Source organism: Hemiscyllium ocellatum, chromosome 31 (assembly GCF_020745735.1).
Source record: "Hemiscyllium ocellatum isolate sHemOce1 chromosome 31, sHemOce1.pat.X.cur, whole genome shotgun sequence".
Taxonomy (NCBI): domain Eukaryota; kingdom Metazoa; phylum Chordata; class Chondrichthyes; order Orectolobiformes; family Hemiscylliidae; genus Hemiscyllium; species Hemiscyllium ocellatum.
Genome location: NC_083431.1, coordinates 17,599,174 through 17,619,536, shown reverse-complemented (window position 1 = coordinate 17,619,536; position 20,363 = coordinate 17,599,174).

The following is a 20,363-nucleotide window of genomic DNA, read 5'->3' as shown; positions in this document are numbered from 1 at the left end:
ACACGGGGAGAACGTGCAAACTCCACACAGTCAGTCGCCTGTAGAGGCATTTATATCAAGCAGTGAATGTAAAGTCAGGAAGTAACTTGGCTCCCATTAAATAAGAAGGAAATGGTAAAAAAGTCAAATAGATTGAATTCAGTTTACAAGTAAAATGAAAATGACCAGGAAGAATGAGAAACAGTGGGTCTAAAGTAGATATCAGAGTAATCTTTGCAGGCAATGAGTGGCACAGATAGAGTCAGAGATTCCATAGTACAAAGAATCTAAGCCTCCCCTCGGATAATCCTGGGTTTCAAAGGAACAAGATGTAACAACAGAAATGGCAACATGTGAACAGAGAAAGCAAGTGCAGCTACAAGAATTCCATTGTGCAAGAAAGTCACTCATCAATTCAATTAATTAGGTCATTGTAGCTTGGTGATCAAACATGTAAGCATTCCTGTAGTGACTCTCGCACCCATGGCTCACTCAGTACTGACTTTACTGTTCGTGTTATCTGGTCTCTGCAGCTCCAGTGGGATTGAAATTCCTCTTTAAACAAAAATGAGAGCGTGCTCATTTTTCTTTCTATGACTAATGTGGAATCACTAATAGAATCACAAACAGATCTCAAAGCCCTGCTGTGCTGTAATTTTGATACCTGTTATTTATTATAAAGAAATGGCACAGTTTTACACTGCAAGAGAAATCTCATGCCCTCACTGATGGGATAATTCACTAAAGAGAATGTCAGTATGTGGTAGTCATGTGTAATAACTTCACTTATTCATGAAGTGAGCATCAGAAAATGCATTGGGGTCCCTTGTTTAGAAGGGGAGCTGTATTACTTATGAAGAATAAACAATTTAGACTGTACATTAAACAAAGTATTTTGCATGAACAGATAAGACAGAAACTTGGGTCGTAATGTGATCTGAAGAGCTCAAAGTAAAGTATGAGGTTGCCATCAGTTCCAGTGTTGCTGAGAATGTTCAGGGCAGAGAGGCAGAGTGGGAAGGAATTTTCTATACTTACAACACATTACACAGTGACATCACCAGCTCTAATAAAGATTAGCTCACCCATACCCAGCTCCAACAGAGACTTTACCAGTTCAATTCATGACCTGAAGCAGTTGAGCTGCTGTCAAGGCTGTACAATCAGTCTCATTGTTATCACCCTCCTGGAGAAATCAGGAAAGGGAACCTGTTTCCAGTGGCACTGGTGTTGGTAATGAGAGGGTTTGCTGGCTATACAAAGTGAGGTGTTGTGATCTGGAATGTACCACCTGAATAGCTCTGGGAAGCAAACTCAATGGCAACATTTAGGGAATTAGGAAAATACTCGAAAGAAACATTAACTGTGTAGCTTCACCAAAATGCTGGCACAAGCAGGATAGCTCAAACGCTTCCTTCAGTACTGTAGCATTGTAAGAAATGTTGCCTTCCCTGTGAACTGCCATCGTGATATGGGCTCTCCCTCCAGCAGGATCTTTGTACCCGATGTGGCAATACTGATCTTAGTTCATAAAGCACAAGAACACGATGAGGGTAATGTGGCATTGAAAGAATCAACAAATGTTTATTGCAGATTCTGTGACGTACATATGTTAAAATCGCAGGCACTTTAATGTCTGATAGAATATTAAGCTGTTCAGTTATAAACAGTAACACACTTGCATCAGTGTAAATGCTTCCAGTGGCTCCAATTAAGATGGAATCTGAAGCCTTGAGATGCTCAGATCATATGCTATTATACAGTGGTGATGTTACAGCATGTCTCTTAAAGGCACATATGGATATATGGCCCCTGAGACATAACATAACCATCTGTTGTTTGGTCTGTTTCACTTTAGATTTCCTGGCTACTGTTTCTTTTTGATCTGTAGCATTTTCTATTTTGCCTCATTTTATTCTGTTTTTCTCCTCTGCTTCCATTTGTTTCCCCAAAGTATGCACCATCCCTTATTTTGGAACAGGAAAAGGAGAGTTTGCTGTGTACTATACACCACTGCTCTCTGGTAAACCACCAGGAGGTGCAAAAGAGAAGTCCGGATATCCAAAGGCATTCTATATTAGTACACATTGTGACAAGCTGCATGTGTTAAGGAAGGATGAGCAAGGACAACAAAACCCCATTTCAGTCACATATTACTCTGTTGCTACTCATTGTTTTGTGAAGTCATCTCATGTACAGATGCTGTAAGCATTCTGTATAAAATAAAGATTTAGAATGCATAAGCACAATCTCTCCCTTGCCTGCACTGGGTCAGTCTCTGAAGGAATTGATCAATTTGTAACGTCTCAGACAGGCGACAGGTATTGGCAAGTTCCACAACATGAACATGACCTTGGATTCAAATTAAATTATTTACACCAACTGCCTCATTCAAATCCAATTGCATGAGATTACTTTTTAAGTAATCAAAACTGAATGCGGATCTTAGCCCCAACTCTCATTTCAATGGCTTCTTTTGGAAAGCAGTGCCATCTGCAACAGGATCCCCCCTGTGATGCCATTTGGCAGGCAGCTAACAGAGAGTGTGTTTTGCCAAGTGGAGTTGGCATTCTTGGATAGTTGTTTCTTCTGACATGATGCCCAGTGTTGTCACAATGGTCAATGTTCACCCAGCAGCACGGGCGAAACTGGGATAGGGGGATGGAGTTGAGGTTGAGGTTGAGATCTCAGCTCAAACTCAGATCATTACAGCTGCTGCTTCCCTAATCTGTTTGCTCACTGTTTCATTTACTGTGTTTAGTGGCCAATTATCTGAATTTGTGTGACTTTGGGAATTCACTATAGTACGCACTTTATCGGACGTGCCGTTTTCCATAAAACAATACAAATATGTTTAAATGAAAGTTTTACACCAGTTCTGACTGTGGATGAGATTACTGCACATACCAGTGACATTTTATGCTGACTTCAAACAATTTGACCTTGAGACTATGACTTTGTGCGATAGCAAACAACAAACCTCTTCATTTAAATGCTCCCACTCCCCAAAACACAAGGTGACAAGGGATTGTCTCAACTGATTCCAACTGGCAGATGAAACACTCTGTGTAAAGTTCCAAATGACTGCTTCCTAAATACACCCAATTAAAATTGAGATTTATGTGGTCATTAGAATATTGACTGCAGATGCAGTATCTTGATTCTCTGCATTTTGTCTGTACTAAACATGTTTTTGTCTAATGTCATCTCGGTTGCTGTTTTAACTATTACATGACAAGATGACATTGTGGTAGATTTTTACTTGGGGAGCAGATAGTCAGGCAGAGGGGGTTGGGCTGTGTGGGGGAAAGGGGGTATGCAATGAAAAGTCAACTGTCACTTCCACTCCCCACCAATACTGTGAATTTGGGGTCCATGCATTTAAATTCCCAAGCTCAAATCACCTTCCAGATGACCAAAAGGAATTTGGTAGTTGGTGATTGAACAGCTGGGAACAGACAATTTTTGGGGGAAGGGGTCAGAGGATAATCAGGTAGCAAATGTTGGGAAGTGATATACCTTTAAAGGGGCATATCTTAAACTGCTGTCCATTAGAACCCCCACAAGACAGACATGATGTATAAGGTAAAAGTGAGGACTGCAGATGCTGGAAACCAGAGGTTAGATTAGAGTGGTGCTGGAAAAGCACAGCAGGTCAGGCAGCATCCAAGATGCAGAAAAATCGACATTTCAAGCAAAAGCCATTCCTGATGAAGTGCTTTTGCCTGAAACGTCGATTTTCCTGCTCCTCGGATGCTGCCTGACCTGCTGTGCTTTCCCAGCACCACTCTAATCTAAAGACATAATGTATAAGCCCATGGCTCTGCAGAATTGAACAAAGCAGCTCTCGTTTAGGTTAAACATGTCAGTCTATGTAGCCTCTTAGTTAAGGTTTGGGAATGATGTCATGACATTATGGACATGTTATTTTTTTTTTAAAAATGTGTTTTTTTGAAGAGAAGATTGAATGAAAAAATTAATGCTAATGCAAGCCCTGCAAATTCATTGGCTGCTGAAAATCACTGCGTGAACTCATGGAATGTCTCATCTGTAAAAGTGTCAACAAAACCTCAAACAGAGGAAGTTAGAAGGAAGAAATACAAGGCAAAAACTGTGAAACCCTTTCAGCAAGAAACTCAGTGTTTTTGGGCAGGTATGAGCATGTGCGCTGTGAAGACCATCCTACCCTGAAGGTAAAGTAGACTCGTTTTCGTTCTGAGTGCTAGGGGACAGGCCTGTCCATGAAGTCACCGTCAAAAAGAAGACATGGTCGAAAGCCTATCAAATGACGTGCACAGCCACTGTCGGAACTACTGGTATAATCTAACTTAATGTCTGTAACATAATTCTATCTATTCTTCACGGAACCCAGAGACTGAGTTGCACATGTTTTCAACTGCTATATTTTTTATTCAAGTCACTTTTCTAAAGTGTGTGAGCATTCATGTTTTCTTCTTACTCCCAGTTCCTTCGCCTCCACCATGTCTGCTCCCAGGAGGAGCAATTCAACTCCAGGACATCCCAGAGGTCCTTCTGTTTCAAGGACTTCAATTTCTCCTCCCACATGATCAACATCAGCCTCCATCACATCTTCTCCACTTCCTGCACCTCCGCCCTCAAAACCCATCCCTACAAACAAAACAACCCCTCGTCTTCACCTTTCACCCCACAAATCTGCGGATACAGCGCATTATCCTCCGCCATTTTCATCACCTAGAATCTGACCCCACCACCAAGAATATACTTCCCTTTCCACCATTATCTGTATTCCACAGAGACGATTCCCTACGCAACTCCCTCATCAGGTCCACGTCCCCTACCCACCCACCCTCTACACCCGGCACCTACCCCTGTCGCTGCTGTGCAAAACCTGTGCCCACACCTCCATCCAAGGCCACAAAGGATCATTTCAAATCAGCGGAGATTTTCCTGCACGTCCAAACACCTCATCTACCGTGTCCATTGCTCTCGATGTGGTCTCCTCTGCGTGAGGGCCACAGGATGCCAATTTGCAGAACAGTTCAGGGAGCATATCTGTTCCACAAGCACCAAACAACCCACCACCTTGTGACCAACCACACCAACTTCCTCTTCCCACTCCCCCCAGGTCATGCACGTCCTGGGCCTCCTCACCGCCAAATCCAAGCCACCCGCCAACTGGAAGAAGAAGGCTTCATCTTCCTCTTTGGAGCCCAACAACCACACAGCATCAACATCAACATCACCAGTTTCTAAATCTCCCCTCCCCCCACCTCATCCCAGATCCAACTCTCCAACTCGGCACCATCCTCTCGACCTGTCTTACCTGTCTATCTTCCTTCCCACCAATCTGCTGCACCCTCCGCAATGACCTATTGTAATTACCTCCCATCTGCATCCTTTGGCCATCCCACCTACCCTCATCCCCAGTCCCTGTTTATCTCTCAACCTTCTTCCCCCTCCACATTCCTGATGAAGGGCTTATGCCCAAAATGTTGACTCTCCTGCTCCTCGGATGCTGCCTGACTGGCTGTCCTTTTCCAGCACCACATTTTTGACTCTATCTTTTCTTCTATCCAGTAGCTAATATTATCTCCGTTTCTTTAACTCAAGAGAGTCTAGTCAACTAGGTTCCTTTGAAAATGTCAATACATTTGATCTGGTTAAAAATATTCAGAAGAGAGGGGATCTATTTTAAATTAATACTGTGAGCTGCAGAGAGAGGGTTTGAATTAAGAAGGGTCATCCCTGTTTACCTGAGAGCATGACCAGCTGAGAGTAGCCATTCGGAGTCTGAATGAATTGAGGACCCTCTCCCAAGGACCAGTCATGTTATCTACAAATAAAGAACCCAATGTTGTTTTACCAGTCCTTGTTGTGTCAACATGGCAGTGGAAGATGGGTATGGGCAGCTCTAAGGGAGGAGTAGTGTGGGCAGTTTCCTGATGAAAGGCTCCGGCCTGAAACATCAATTTTCCTGCTCTTTGGATGCTGCCTGACCTGCTGTGCTTTTCCAGCAACACACTCTCAACTCTGATCTCCAGCATCTGCAGACCTCACTGTCTCCCAGTGTGGACAGTGTGACTATCTAAGGTGAGGTCAGGGGAGGGGTGCTGTCATTGATTGGACAAAGGCCCAGATGTTCCTCATGGGCCCATGACTCTAACACATGCTGTGCAGGCCAAGTTTCGTTGAACAGACCCCCCCCCACAGCCTGTTTAACATTACCATCAGTTTTGAGCATCATCTAGTAGTGGACTCCAGTGTCCAAATCTGCCACTTTGTCCCTTGAGTGACCTCCCCAGTTTCCAAGAGGACACTAGAGGAAAATCCAGCTGACAATATTATTGCTTGGAGCTTGATCTCATCCATGTGGGGAGAACTATGCAGACACAAATATTCTAAAAATATTGTGCGCAGATTTCAAAGCTCTGGGGAAAGATTAATGCTTGGAGTAATTTCCCAGGTTGTCAGCTTCTCTGACACAGTCTGCAATCCACGTTAAAGTTGATACCATCCAGTACGTACTTGAAGTGGATGAAAAGCATTTTCTTCAGTGTCATGGCAACTGTTGTTTCATTCTTAAGAGTTGTACTGGCTTTGTTATGGTCATCTCTTTAGAAGCTGCAGCTATTAAAACAAGCTCAAAGTTATATTTCAAACAGGGTAATCCAGCATTGACATGGTCAGTACAATCTTTAATGTATACTTTGTAAGAATCAGGAAATTACTTTAAATTGCATTATGAATCACACTTAAAGAAAGAAAGGTTTGCATTATATAGCACCTTTCACACCGACCAAATATCTCAAATTAAGTACATTATGAAGCATAGTCAAACCACAACAGCCAACCCCATAGCAAACTCCCACAAATAAGTTAAAAATAACATCGCTCCGAAAGCTAGTGTGCTTCCAATTAAACCTGTTGGATTATAATCTGGTGTTGTGTGATTTTTAGCTGAAAATATGTTGCTGGAAAAGCGCAGCAGGTCAGGCAGCATCCAAGGAACAGGAGATTCGATGTTTCGGGCATAAGCCCTTCTTCAGGAATTCATTCATTGCTTTTCCAGCAACACATTTTCAGCTCTGATCTCCAGCATCTGCAGACCTCACTTTCTCCTCGAAGTTGTGTGATTTTTAACTTTGTACACCCCAGTCCAACACCGACATCTCCATAAGAATATGGTGATGAACAGATCAGCTGTCCTTTCTGATGTTGATTGAGAGGTAGGTATTGGTCAAGACACTAAGGGTAACTCCCCTGCTCTTTTTGCATAATCATGGCATGGGATCTTGGAAGCAGATGGAGCTTTGATGTAATGTCTCATACAAAAATAATAACATGCGATAGCACGGCACTCCCTCAGTAATACAGTGCAGCGTCAGCTTTGACATTTGCACTCAGACCCAGAAGCAGGGCTTATACACAGAACCTGGTGTTTCAGGGGACAACAAATGCTACAACCTCTGTGTGCATATCAACAAGATCAGAAGTGGGATGTTCTCTGATGATTTCACAATGTTCAGGACTCCTCAGATACTGAAGGTGTCACGTCCAAATGGAGTAAGACCTGCACAATCTCCAGGCTTGGGTTGAAAAGTGACAAGTAATATTAGTACTACGCAATGTCAGGCAAGAATCACCCCCAATAAAAAACAAATCTAGCCATCACTCCTTGGCTTTCAAAAGCATTACCACTGAATCCCCACTACCAACATCCTGGGACTTATCATCTGCTAGAAACTGAACTAGACCAGCCATATATTATATAGTGGCTACAAGAGCAGGTCAGAGGCTAGAAATACTGTAGCAAGCAATTCACCTCCTGAATCTCCAAAGCCTGCCCACCATCTACAAGGCACATGTTAGAATGCGATGGAACACTCCCCATTTGCCTGCATGAGCACAGCTCCAACAACATTCAAGAAGTTTAACATTTTCCAGGACAAAGCAGCCCTGTTGATTAGTACCACATCCACAAATCCACACTCATTAGCAGCAGTATATACCATCAACAAGGTGCACTGAAGAAATTCCTCAAGGTTCCCTAGGTAGCACCTTCCAAACACAGAATTTTCATTGCAATGGATAAGGGCAGCAGATACATGGGAACACCACTACCTACAACTTTCTCGTCACGCTACTTGTCATCCTGACTGTATCACTCATCCTTCAGGGTCATTGGGTCAAAATGTTAGAACTCCATCCCCCAGGGCATTGTGGACTACAGCAGTTCAAGTAGGCAGCCCTCGTCAAGGGCAACAGGGGATGGGCAATAAATGCTGGCCTAGCCATCAATGCCCATGTCCCATGAATAAATAAGGTGAACAAAATGGAGCCCCAGCTGACACACACAGAGGCAGGAGTGCTCAAGCTGATGGTGCACATAACAGGTGTTGGGTTCACATTTGAGATTTTGGACATTTTAACATCACCACCTGATCAAAGCGCATGTTTCTTGGGAGGTTTTAAGTTCCCTCAAAACATCTAATCCATTTGCTTGCACCAGAAAGGATGTGTTGTATTAGAAACAGGAAACCCTGGAGGACAGAGCTACAATGTTCTACCTCACTTTTGAGTGTTTTGCACACATCTTTGAGCATGAACAAAAAATGTTGAAACAATATAAATATTTCTACTCCTTCTACAGACAGGTAATACTTTCTGTGGCACTTTCCATTCAGATTTACAGATTATTACAAGATCAATAGTAGGCCAGTGTTATGAGAACTGACTAAATCCTTGCACTGGATTGACAATTGGTTTCTGAATTGTACAATAACGCTGTGTATTGTTGCAATACAGGAATTCACATGCTTTGGATTTCACTGTAAAATATGGAAGAATGGATTTGCCTTGTTGAACAATTCCCTATTTTCAACTGTACATCAGCAGTTAGGCATGGCCACTAAAATGTTGCATTGTGAGAAATAGCAAATTTAATGGATGATATGCATTTTTGTGGCAATTGTAAAACAAGATGTAATTTGTCATGGGCGTACATTTAAAATGTTGGCCTCAAATTTCCTCTGTGCTGCAGTGTCAGCAGGTGGTGAGTGGGATAGGATTTCTGGCTTTTTTTTTAACCTGTGCTCTGAACCACTGTCTGAGGTCAAAGGTATTTATATACTTTATCTCCACAGTTGCACCATTGAAGGAACAGCTTCACCCCCACCCCCACCCAAAAGACAGGGAGTCAATGAAAACTCATTCATACACCTTGCTTAGGTAAGGCTGGATTTGCAGCCACAACACTTTTTTAAAAATGTACAATTTTCATATTGCAACCTACTGTACAGCAAATATTTTATTAAAGTTTAGATGCCCCACTAACACTTTTGATAGCACCAATAGTCAGAGATGCTTTGTGTGCTCACAGTATTTCTGGTCAAGATAATGGTAGAGTGGGATGCTCCAACTGGAGATCTTCCGTATCCTTTTTTTTTATCTTTTCTCCCCCTTTGGTCTCTTGGTAGGTCCCGGCCTGGTCTCTCAATGGCTCCTGGTGGGTCCAGGCCTGGTCTCACAGTGGTTCTCAGCCTTACCTATCACTGGTATGTTAGCTGGTCTCTCGATAGGTCCCAGGCTGGTCTCTCGATGACTCTTGGTAGGTCTCGGTCTGGTCTCTCGATGGCTCCTGGTGGGTCCTGGCCTGGTCTCACAGGGGTTCTCAGCATTATCTATTGCTGGTATGTTAGCTGGTCTCTCGATAGGTCCCAGGCTGGTCTCTCGATGGCTTCTGGTGCGTCCCAGCCTGGTCTCACAGCAGCTCTCAGCCTGGTCTATTGCTGGTATATCAGCTGGTCTCTCGGTAGGCCCCAGGCTGGTCTCTCTATGGCTTCTGGTGGGTCCAGGCCTGGTCTCTCGATGGCTCCAGGTGGTTCCTGGCTTGGTCTCACAGCGGTTCTCAGCCTGGTCTATCACTGGTATGTCGGCTGGTCTCTTGGTGACTCATGGTGTTGTCTCGGTTCAGGATGCAATTGAGTCCTGCCCAAGCATGTTGCTGAGGCACCAGGGAGATCGGAGAGGTATAGTTTCAGCAGCACTGATGGTATCTGTGGTCGGGGCCTCAGGAACAGGCAACTGAGTGAGACAAACGGAGGACTCATCAAAGACTGTTGAACTTTTAACTTACTCTTTAATTTTCCTGGTTTAAACTATGAAAAACTTTAATGTAAACTATTGCCTATTTTTTATTTTTCAACTATTTTATTGAGTAATACTTGACTTTTTAACTCTTGTTTCTCTAATTACTTTGTACCTAAGCATGTTTTGTACCTGGCTACCTCAGTACCTAAGATGGCGCCATGTGGGCGACATTGTACACTATTCACTGTGCTCCTATACTTCTTCGAGTACATGTGACAATAAAATCTAAACTCTAAATCTAAAACAGAAATAAATGATATAAAAACTTTCAAATGTTGTGTTTTGTTCATTTGCACAACCTTTTTGATTTGATTTGATTTATTTCTGTCATGTGTACAGAGGTACAGTGAAAAGTGCTGTCTTATGTACTTTACAAGCAGATCATGCTATACAAGTGCATCAGGGTAACAGAATAGAGTACAGATTACAGTGTTACAGCTGTTGAGAAGGTGCAGAGAGAGATCAACATTAATTTTAAAGAGGTCCATTCCAAAGTCTTATAACACTTGGGAAGAAGATGTTCTTGAATTTTTTCTTATGTGTCAGAACAAATCTCATGACATGTCCAGCCTCAAATCTTGACTTGTGCTGAAAGCACCTTATGGTAGAGACTCCTCTTGAGAAGTTGTTTGATGGAATTTCAAGTCAGTTTGTGAGCTATTGCAACAATGGTAAATATGGACAATCAACTTTTAACTTCCATCATCTGATTGTTACACCTAAGAACTTTCACTGGTTAATACTGTATTAAGAAAAAAGACAAAGAATAAATTAACACTCATGATCACCTGAGCACACATATTAAGCGAAGTCCAGGAGATCAATGTGAAATAAAAGAAACTCTCTGGGCTGAAATTACCACTTTCTCACTGAAACCAGGTGATAGAGTCAGTGTTAAGAAATTCACATCTCCAATTTTAATTCACACTTGTATGATAAAAGCACCTATTGGATATCAAAGGTAGTCTGAAAGTGTTCCACTTGGAAAGACATTGGAATCAGACCAACAAATCATTTTCAGTGGCTGCTTTTCAGCAGCACACCAGAGAAGGAAAATGAATTTGTAACAATTAGTGCTGGAAGTTTTCTCTCTCACATTGTTTCCCTCATGACCTTGGATGACAGGGCTCACATATTGGGGGAACAACATTCACTGAGAATGGAAAAATATCTAGAAACTTCACCACTCCTGTGTGCAAACCTCAGTAATTCAATAACTGTGGTCTCAGCTCTAAAAACTAACACCTCAAGGGCTCTCATGACTTTCAAACTGCGTATTCCACTTGTCTGTATCAGATATTCTCTTCTTTTTAACCTTATTGCTTGCATTTATGTGTGGTTTTGAAGTCATGTCTTATCATTTTTCTTGAGGTAAGTAAGTAATAAAATTCCTTTTTCATTCACTCAAAAACTCCTTTCAGTTTAAGGTGTAGGTTTGCTCGCTGAGCTGTAGGTTTGATATTCTACAGATAATTTGAAAAATTACATGAGATTGATGGCAGAATTGTCTGGTTTGGACTAGGGAAAAAGTTTCGCAAAAAAAGACAGTTAAGGAACAATAGTGAATGTTTCAGGAAATACTTCAGAAATCACAGCAAAAATATATTCCAATGGGGAAATAGGATTCTAGGAAAAGGATAATTCAAAGCAGGTTAATCAAAAATGTTAAGGATATTGTTAAATTGAAAGAAAAATTCATACAACATAGTAGATTGGTAAAATTTTAAATGCTAACAAAAGAGGAGCAAAAAATAAATAAAGAGGTAAAAGACAAACTTCTTGTAGGTGAACTAGCAAGCAATATAATAATAAACAGTAAGAGCTTCTTTAAATACATCAAAAGGAAAAGAGAAGCCAAAGTGAACATAGGCCCTTTGGAGAATGAGGTTAGGGAGACAATGATGGGAAACCAGCAAGGCACTAGTCAATACACACCTGGATTACTGTAAACATTTTAGGCTTCTTATCGAAGGACAGTCCAGAGAAGCTTCACCTGGTTGACCTCAGGCATGGAGGATTATCTTACAAGGAGAATTTGCTTGGGTTGGACTTGTACTCACTACAATTTAGAAGAATGAGTGGAGATCTTATTGAAACATAGAAGATGATTACACTGCTTAACAAGATAGAGGCAGAGACATTATTTCCCCTTGTGGGAACGTCTAAGACCAGAAGGCATAATTTCAAAGTAAAGTGGTTGTCCATTTAAGACAGAAATAAGGATGATTTATTTTCTGTCAGAGGGTAGTCCAAGTTTGGAATTCTTTCTCACAGGGTACTGTCAAGGATGGGTTAGTAAGCATGTTCAATACTAAAATAGACAGAGTTTTAACCAGGGAATCAAAACAGCACATCAACGTGGCAGCTTGATAGCCTTTATTTGTGGCTGAAGCATCAACACACTAACAGGTACGATGTGGCAAGGCGTGGATAGTGGGAGCATGCTGGGAAGGACAAATGAGTGAGTGCTAAGATGGTCAGCCAGCAGCCCTGAGATACAGCCTAGCACAAACATGAGCTGGGTTCTGCCAAACATCTGGCTTCTGTTACTATCAAGGAGTTATTCCACAGCGACTTTCCCTTTAATATTCCCTCAAGGATGAACGCTGCTCCAAGTATTGAGTCTGGCAACACCTGATCTGAGTTTAGCCTCTTGCTCAGCGATGGCAAATTCGAAAGTTCAAATGTCACCCTACGTACATCTGAGGTGGATTCCACAGGCTGCTGATGGACACAAGTCTAGGGGAAAACAGAATTACTTTCAACAGTCTGAGTGATTTATACTGTGTACAATAACCTGGAACATGCCAAAGACTTGGAGTGCTCTGATGAATGAATGGAACATTCCTCACAGCAACCTATCTTTGACTTATGATAACAAAAATGCTCATATATCTTTAAGATGTGATAGACAGCAGATGGGTGATCACTATCTCCACATCACACTCTCAGGTAACTTAGGTTATGATTGCCTAGCTCAGAGCAACACTGTGATTCATAAATAGTAAAAAAAACTGTCTAATAAGTCTCTGGTATTTCTCCTGGTGGAACATATCACTTTTTCTGCTTTATACAAAAAGGCACTTCATTGAATTTCACTGCGAAATGAAAATCATAACCAGCCAAGAGTAATGAGAATCCTTAACTCAGAAAACTGCCTTCTGAAGGTACTGTCCTGAGGGCTTTCCTTCTCATATTTCTGCTAATATCTGCTAATATGTTGGAAGACATTAATAATAATACTTTACAACATACCGATGCTTTCTCAATTAGGTTACAAGTTTAGTCATGTCAAATGATAACGATAGTGACAGCAACTTTACTCCCAATAGGGCATGAGATCTCTGCAGAATTCCAACAATGTGGAAAAGACACAAAATGAGAGGCATCAGCTTTCAGCTGCAGGGCAACAATAACTCACCGCAGAATCGTCCAGCGTTGGTGGGAACTGTCAGGTTGTGTGACAGGACAAAAGGACAGGACATACGTTAAACTGCTTGAAGGATCTACCATCACAAGATCGTATTTGATGGCAAATTGATATGGTGGAAGAGGACAGAGCCATTCACTACAGAAGGCTTAATAATTCCAATGACTTCTGCCAGAAACACTGTCACGCTATCATTGCCGGTCCTTTGTGGCTAAAGATTTAGATTAGTTTAAGTACCTCCTTTTTGTTACCTTGGCATGTGAATTGAAAAGACAGAAAGCTTGTCAATGAAAAGACAGCCTCTGACATGGACTACTCTGACAGGGAACGTATCTCAGTCATTCATCTTTGATTTACAGTTTTGAGTTCCCATTAATCTTCATTTTCTGTCTCATATTACAGTATCTCCTTAGTAAGCTCATTTCCAAACATACAAAGCCTAGCAAAACACAGTTTTCACTTTCTCTCAAATTACACAACAGTATTGGTCAAATCTTTTACTTCCTGCTGCTCTCGTCTCCTATCTGTGGAGTTAGGTGATTTTGTGGCAATAAGGGTGTTACAATTTACCTCAGTGTCTTGACCCCAGTGTTCTCGCTCCTGTCCTCTGTTGGATCAATAAGTGTAAGATTTGGCTGCAGTCTGCTCTATGGTTAGAGGCCAGGACCTCCTCTGCCAATAGTTTACTGGATCAGAAACACACAGCATGAGAAAAGTGTTTGTGAATACATGTTCCTTTTAGTGCCTACCTTTGTATCCTCTTGTGTTCCTATTCAATGCAAAAGTGGACTTTCATATATACATAATATGTTTATATGAAAAAATCATGGAGACATTTGCTCCTGAATTTACAGCAAAACAGTGTTCTCCACGACTCAGTCATAAATAGAGTTAATGAACATATGGAGACTTGGCCACTTGGAGGGAGCCAGTGTGCACCTGATCTTTAAATAAGAAGCTAGTCGTGTAGAACATTGCTTTACACTGTACCCAACAGTTGAAAAGTCCCATTTTTTCTAGAGTAGAGTTCAAGCTGTGATCATACCAGAGATCTATAAACTTTAATCATTGGGGAGGTGATGGCCTAGCGATATTGTCACTGAACTATTAGTCCAGGGACCAAAGTATTGTTCTGGGGACCTGGGTTCAAATCCCACCATGGCAAGAGGTAGAGTTTGAATTCAATAAATATCTGGAATTAAAAATCTAATGATTACTGTCATTCCATTGCCAATTGTTGGAAAAGCCCATTTGGTTCACTAATGTCATTCAGGGAAGGAAGCTGCCATCCTTACCTGGTCTGGCCTACATGTAACTTTAGGCTCACAGCAGATGACTCTCAACTGCCCTCTGGGCAATAAATGCTGCTTAGCCAGCAACACCCTCATCCTGTTAAAGAAAACAGTTCCCATCTGAGCTTATTATTTACTGATTTAGCTATTCAACATCTTCTTCATGGCTGCTGTCCTGGATTGATTGGATATGTTTACCATCAAAATTATTAAGATGCCTAGGTCATTTGTCACTTCAGCCTACAGTCAATGCCATTCATTTAATATGCAATACTTAATACGTGTCATTTACCTGTATCAGAGCCTTATTTGTCTTGGTTAACTTTATTCTAACATTGCTATGTCCATTCAATATCTTTTCCAAATCACTCTATAATTTCTGAGTTGCCTCTTCCAATTTCCCTCCTCCCCTTGCATCATGCTTCTGAATGCAGGTCTTTTATGTAAAATAGAAGGAACAATGGTTTGAACATTGTGTCCTGAGGGACCTCAGTACTTTTGCAAGCAACCATATAAAAAGGACCTAAGGGACAACTTTTTCAAGCAGAAGGTGGTGAGTGTATGGAATGAACTGCCAGAGGACGTGGTGGAAGCTGGTACAATTATGACATTTAAAAGTAATCTGGATGGATACGTGAATTAGAGGGATATGGGCCAAATGCTGGCAAATGGGACTAGGTTAATTTAGGATATCTGGTCAGCATGGATGAGTTGGACTGAAGGGTCTGTTTCCATAGTGTATATCTCTGTGACTCTCCTGACACTGTAACTATCATTTAGAAATAACCAGAAACCTCATTTAAGAGCTTTATCCGAACACCATCCCAGTACCACTTGTTAAGGTTAGATCTCCATGTCTAGTGAAATTTACGTGTATTATGAAATGGCATAAATGACAAACTAACCAAGATGTAAAATGAAGAGCTGTTTCCAATTTATGGACATTCATTATTTTCAGGATTAATTTATCTGAAGAAAAGTGTTCAACATATTCACTTTATTCTGCTGAACTCTAAGAATGTGTAACATTTCAACAGCTTATTATAATGTTTTATGTGCTTCTTAAGGTAAAATACAAATGTTCTTTTTCAGATGCTATTTGGAAAAGTAAATTGGGCCACAAAAGCATTGAACTATGGAATTAATTATGCATAAGCAATGTTACAATAATAAATGAAAAGATAAAGACAAACACTGATACCATCAGTTTCCCTCATTTGAATCTTTATCAGAAGATCACTGATGATCAGTTGAAGATCACAATGTGTGGGATTAGGGCACATTTTTGGATAGAATCAATCTCCCAGAGGTTTGTTGTGAATGAGTATGAACAATCTTACTGGTAAGGGTTGCATGGAGGTCAGGTGCTCAGGGACAAGTATTGGGATTGACTGCTGAAGGCTATCCTCTTGCGCCCCATCTTTGCCCCAATTTGTGCCAGATTTGGGAAAATGGAGCTCTTCCCCAACCCAGATTCACAGTCAGGAAACTGGCCACTTCTCTAATGGCTGGCAAGGCAGCTAATTGGCCCCTAACAAATTGAGGCCCTTAAATGTATGTCGATTAATACTTCAGGCCCTTAATTGGTGATGAATCAAGAAGGTTGATGTCATGGAAATTAAATCGACTCGACTGAAATGCTTGCAAAAGCAAAGAAAAAGTTTACTTCAGACCTTCGCAAAGGAACCAATACATTGGCAAAACGCTTTATGTAAAGGGCATTTGACAGCTTTCACATACTTCCTTTATACTATAATTCAATTCTCTTATCAGTACCTGCATGGCTAAAGGCCTGGGACATTTGAGTTCCTTTCCATGTATGGAGCTTTTTTTCTCATTTCTTCACTGCTGATATGGTAGTTTAACTGGCCTTGTAAGTCTGCTGTTAGGTCAGTTTGCCTTTACATTTTTCTGTTTGTTTGCAATACCCCTTGTTTCAGTCAGACCCTTACCTCTTTGTTCCTCTATGCCTTTATAGATTTCACAGTAAATGTTAATTTTCCATTATAGTTGGCCATGAATCTTCTCACTCAGCACTTAACTATTGAGCTGATGAGAAAGTTGCAGGAATCACTCTGCTACCAACTTGTCCAGATGCTTGCTCTTCTCATTATCTCCATGAAGGGGATAACAGTGATTGGCAGGACGGGACTGAAGCACGCATATGGACACTGAGGCAGGAATATTCGGTTAATTATATTGCTTACAGAAGAAGATATTGAGAAGTATTTGGAACAGATTTAAGATACTGTGCAGCTTCATTAGGTTGTTTTCCATGTGTGTCTGCATGTGCGCTGGTGTTTGTACATGTATTTGATCTATTCTTTACTTGAGATTTCCTTTCTCTGATATCAGCCTCAGCCTTCCACATGTTATAAGTACTCCAATTCACAGGTTCTATTTTTCCCTTCCATTTCTCCTTCTCTCTCTCCTCCAACTGTGACTTCATTATTTCCACTGCCTCTTACTAAAACTTTCTCCCTCCGGAAAACCATATAGTTTGATCCACAATTCTAACTGCTTTATGGACTGGGCTGTAATTATTTAACATGTATCATATTTTTGGTTGTCCATTCCAAGTCCTCTGTGGACCCTCTTTTTGGTTGCTTTTGCTGGAGCCCATTTTCAGCGTTATTGGAAAAGTGTACAGCTCCCTCTCTCTCGCAGTACCATTATCTTATTTGCCAATATGACTTGCTTTTTATCTCCCGAGGTCCCCTTTCATTGGGTGCATCCACCTCAATGCCTGGGTTTTCATAACCCAAGAAACCATGTACCCGGTACGTCTTTGGCAAGTCCAACACAGCCAGTGGTGGTTCCAAGTCTAAAACCACCCTTAGACTTGCTGTCTCTTAAACACTCTAGAGACTGCAATCCTTTGCCTTGAGTTTTGCTCGAAGACCCTATAAGAGTTCACTGGACCCTCCTCCTAATTCATTTATTCTCTTAGAATGAGTCTCTATGTAGAATTATCTAAGCCACGACTCTTACCCCGATCCTATTCGATTCGGATTCAGGCACTGGGGCAATTCACAGATTCCCAGCCCTCACGTGCAAAATGGCCAATTTAGTGCTCAAGATGAAGTGAAAGTCCTTCAAGGTGCTGGCACCTATGCCTCCTGGGAATCTTCAGAATCTGCTCCAGTCACGGGATCCCAGACGAGCCCCCAAGTTTACTGTCATGGAAATTAACTCGACATGACTCAAATACTTGCAAGAGCAAAGATAAAGTTTATTTCAGACCTTTGCAAAGGGACCCAATGCATTGGCAAGATGCCTCATGTGAGGGGCATTTGTCAGCTTTCATATACTCCCTTTACATTATAATTCTCTTCCCCTTATCAGCACCTGTATTGCTAGAGGCCTGGGACATTCGAGTTCCTTTCCATATATGGAGTTGTTTTTCTCATTTCTTCACTGCTGATATGGTAGTTTAACTGGCCTTGTAAGTCTGCTGTCAGGTCAGTTTGCCTTTACATTTTTCTGTTTGTTTGCAATACCCCTTGTTTCAGTCAGACCTTTACTTCTTTGTTCCTCTATGCCTTTATAGATTTCACAATAAATGTTAATTTTCCATTATAGTTGGCCATGAATCTTCTCACTCAGCACTTAACTATTGAGCTGATGAGAAAGTTGCAGGAATCACTCTGCTACCAACTTGTCCAGATGCTTGCTCTTCTCAGTATCTCCATGAAGAGGATAACAGTGACTGGCAGGACAGGACTGAAGCACGCATGTGGACACTTAGGCAGGAATATTCGGTTAATTATATTGCTTACAGAAGAAGATATTGAGAAGTATGGTATGAGCAGCAAATCATGATATAGAAAATAGAAATATCACCTCAAATGACAATGAAGTGCTAGACTTATGGATTATGGCACAATATTGGCATTGTTCCAAAGCCCGATTTAATTTCACCTTAAGTTACTGTCATCTTGTGCTAGCTCCTGCACAGCCAAAAAATGTGAGGTCAATGAACAATCATCTCAATCAATTATTTGCTTTTCGCTTTGTTGTACTAAGAAGAGTAAGTTAAAAAAAATCTTTGAACTCAACCCTAAATAAAGCTCATGTTGGTCTAATATTGCTATTGTTGATTCATTTGATATACCTGCCACATGCATTAACAGTTTTTTCCAATGAAACGTTTGCTTTCAGTTGCAAGTGTTGTTGTCGGAAGTCAACACTCTCTGTCCTAAGCAAAGTGAAGTCTGAATGAACCCTCAGCAACAATGCAGCGTTCACATGGTGCCTGGACACAGAAAGTTAACCACTGGACGAATTGGAATTCTGCCCTTTCAACTCCAATGTCTGGGTTCAAGCTTAACCTAGATTGATGTGTCAAAGCCTTTTTGTCAACACACATTGCACTTAAGACAATCCAACACAGAAGTGCAGGGGCGGCACAGTGGCACAGTGGTTAGCACTGCTGCCTCACAGCGCCTGTAGACCCGGGTTCAATTCCCGACTCAGGCGACTGACTGTGTGGAGTTTGCACGTTCTCCCTGTGTCTGCGTGGGTTTCCTCCGGGTGCTCCGGTTTCCTCCCACAGTCCAAAGATGTGCGGGTCAGGTGAATTGGCCAAGCTAAATTGCCCGTAGTGTTAGGTAAGGGGTAAATGTAGGGGTATGGGTGGGTTGCGCTTCGGCGGGTCGGTGTGGACTTGTTGGGCCGAAGGGCCTGTTTCCACACTGTAAGTCTAATCTAAAAAGTCTAATCTAATCTAATCTATTCACTCACTACACAGGTGCTACACAACATCATTAAACTCACTTGTAAGCATAGAGTTATCAACCATCTGCTTAATGATACAGGCTGTTATTTGCAGAGAGTCCAATTAAATCATGGAATTGCAAGAATTTTCAAATCATTGTTTGACAGAACCAACATGTTGCAAATGAATTGTAGTAATTTATCAAAATGTCTCCAGCGATACAAGAAAAGATGCTCATATCCCCATCATTGTGCACAAATGGAGTTATACAATAGGAGCTGAACGTAAGGGAAGCTCAACAGTGGAAGGGCTCATAAACCAATTTGTTTCAATGAAGAGCATTTTTGATTTGGTTTCCACAAAGTGCCCTGAAAGTTCTTTGCGTGTATGTGGGGAATTCTACCGACACCTGTGGCAACTTTGGGTTATCATGGGATACCCATCAGAGTGAATGTAGGAAGGTGACTGCCCTGACCAGGGAGTGGTATTACAGGCCCAGGATTGTTGCTGACATTGATGATTATTGACCAAATTATGAGAAGTAAAATTTAACCAAAGCCAAGATGTGACTTCGCACTAGGACAGGATCCAGGGTCAACAGGAGACCTCTAGATTTGGTTTTGCCAATTTCTTGCAATGGATTTCAATGCAGGAATGCATCCAGAATTGGGAAGTCGATTCCTGCTACGGATAATGGCAACAAGGGCTATCAGTCATACAATTCCTGGAGGCTTGACCAATCTAAACCCCAATGTGGGTGAGCATGGAGCTTTTGGAAGGCACTGGTACAGACGAGAGTCTGAGAAAGTCATTG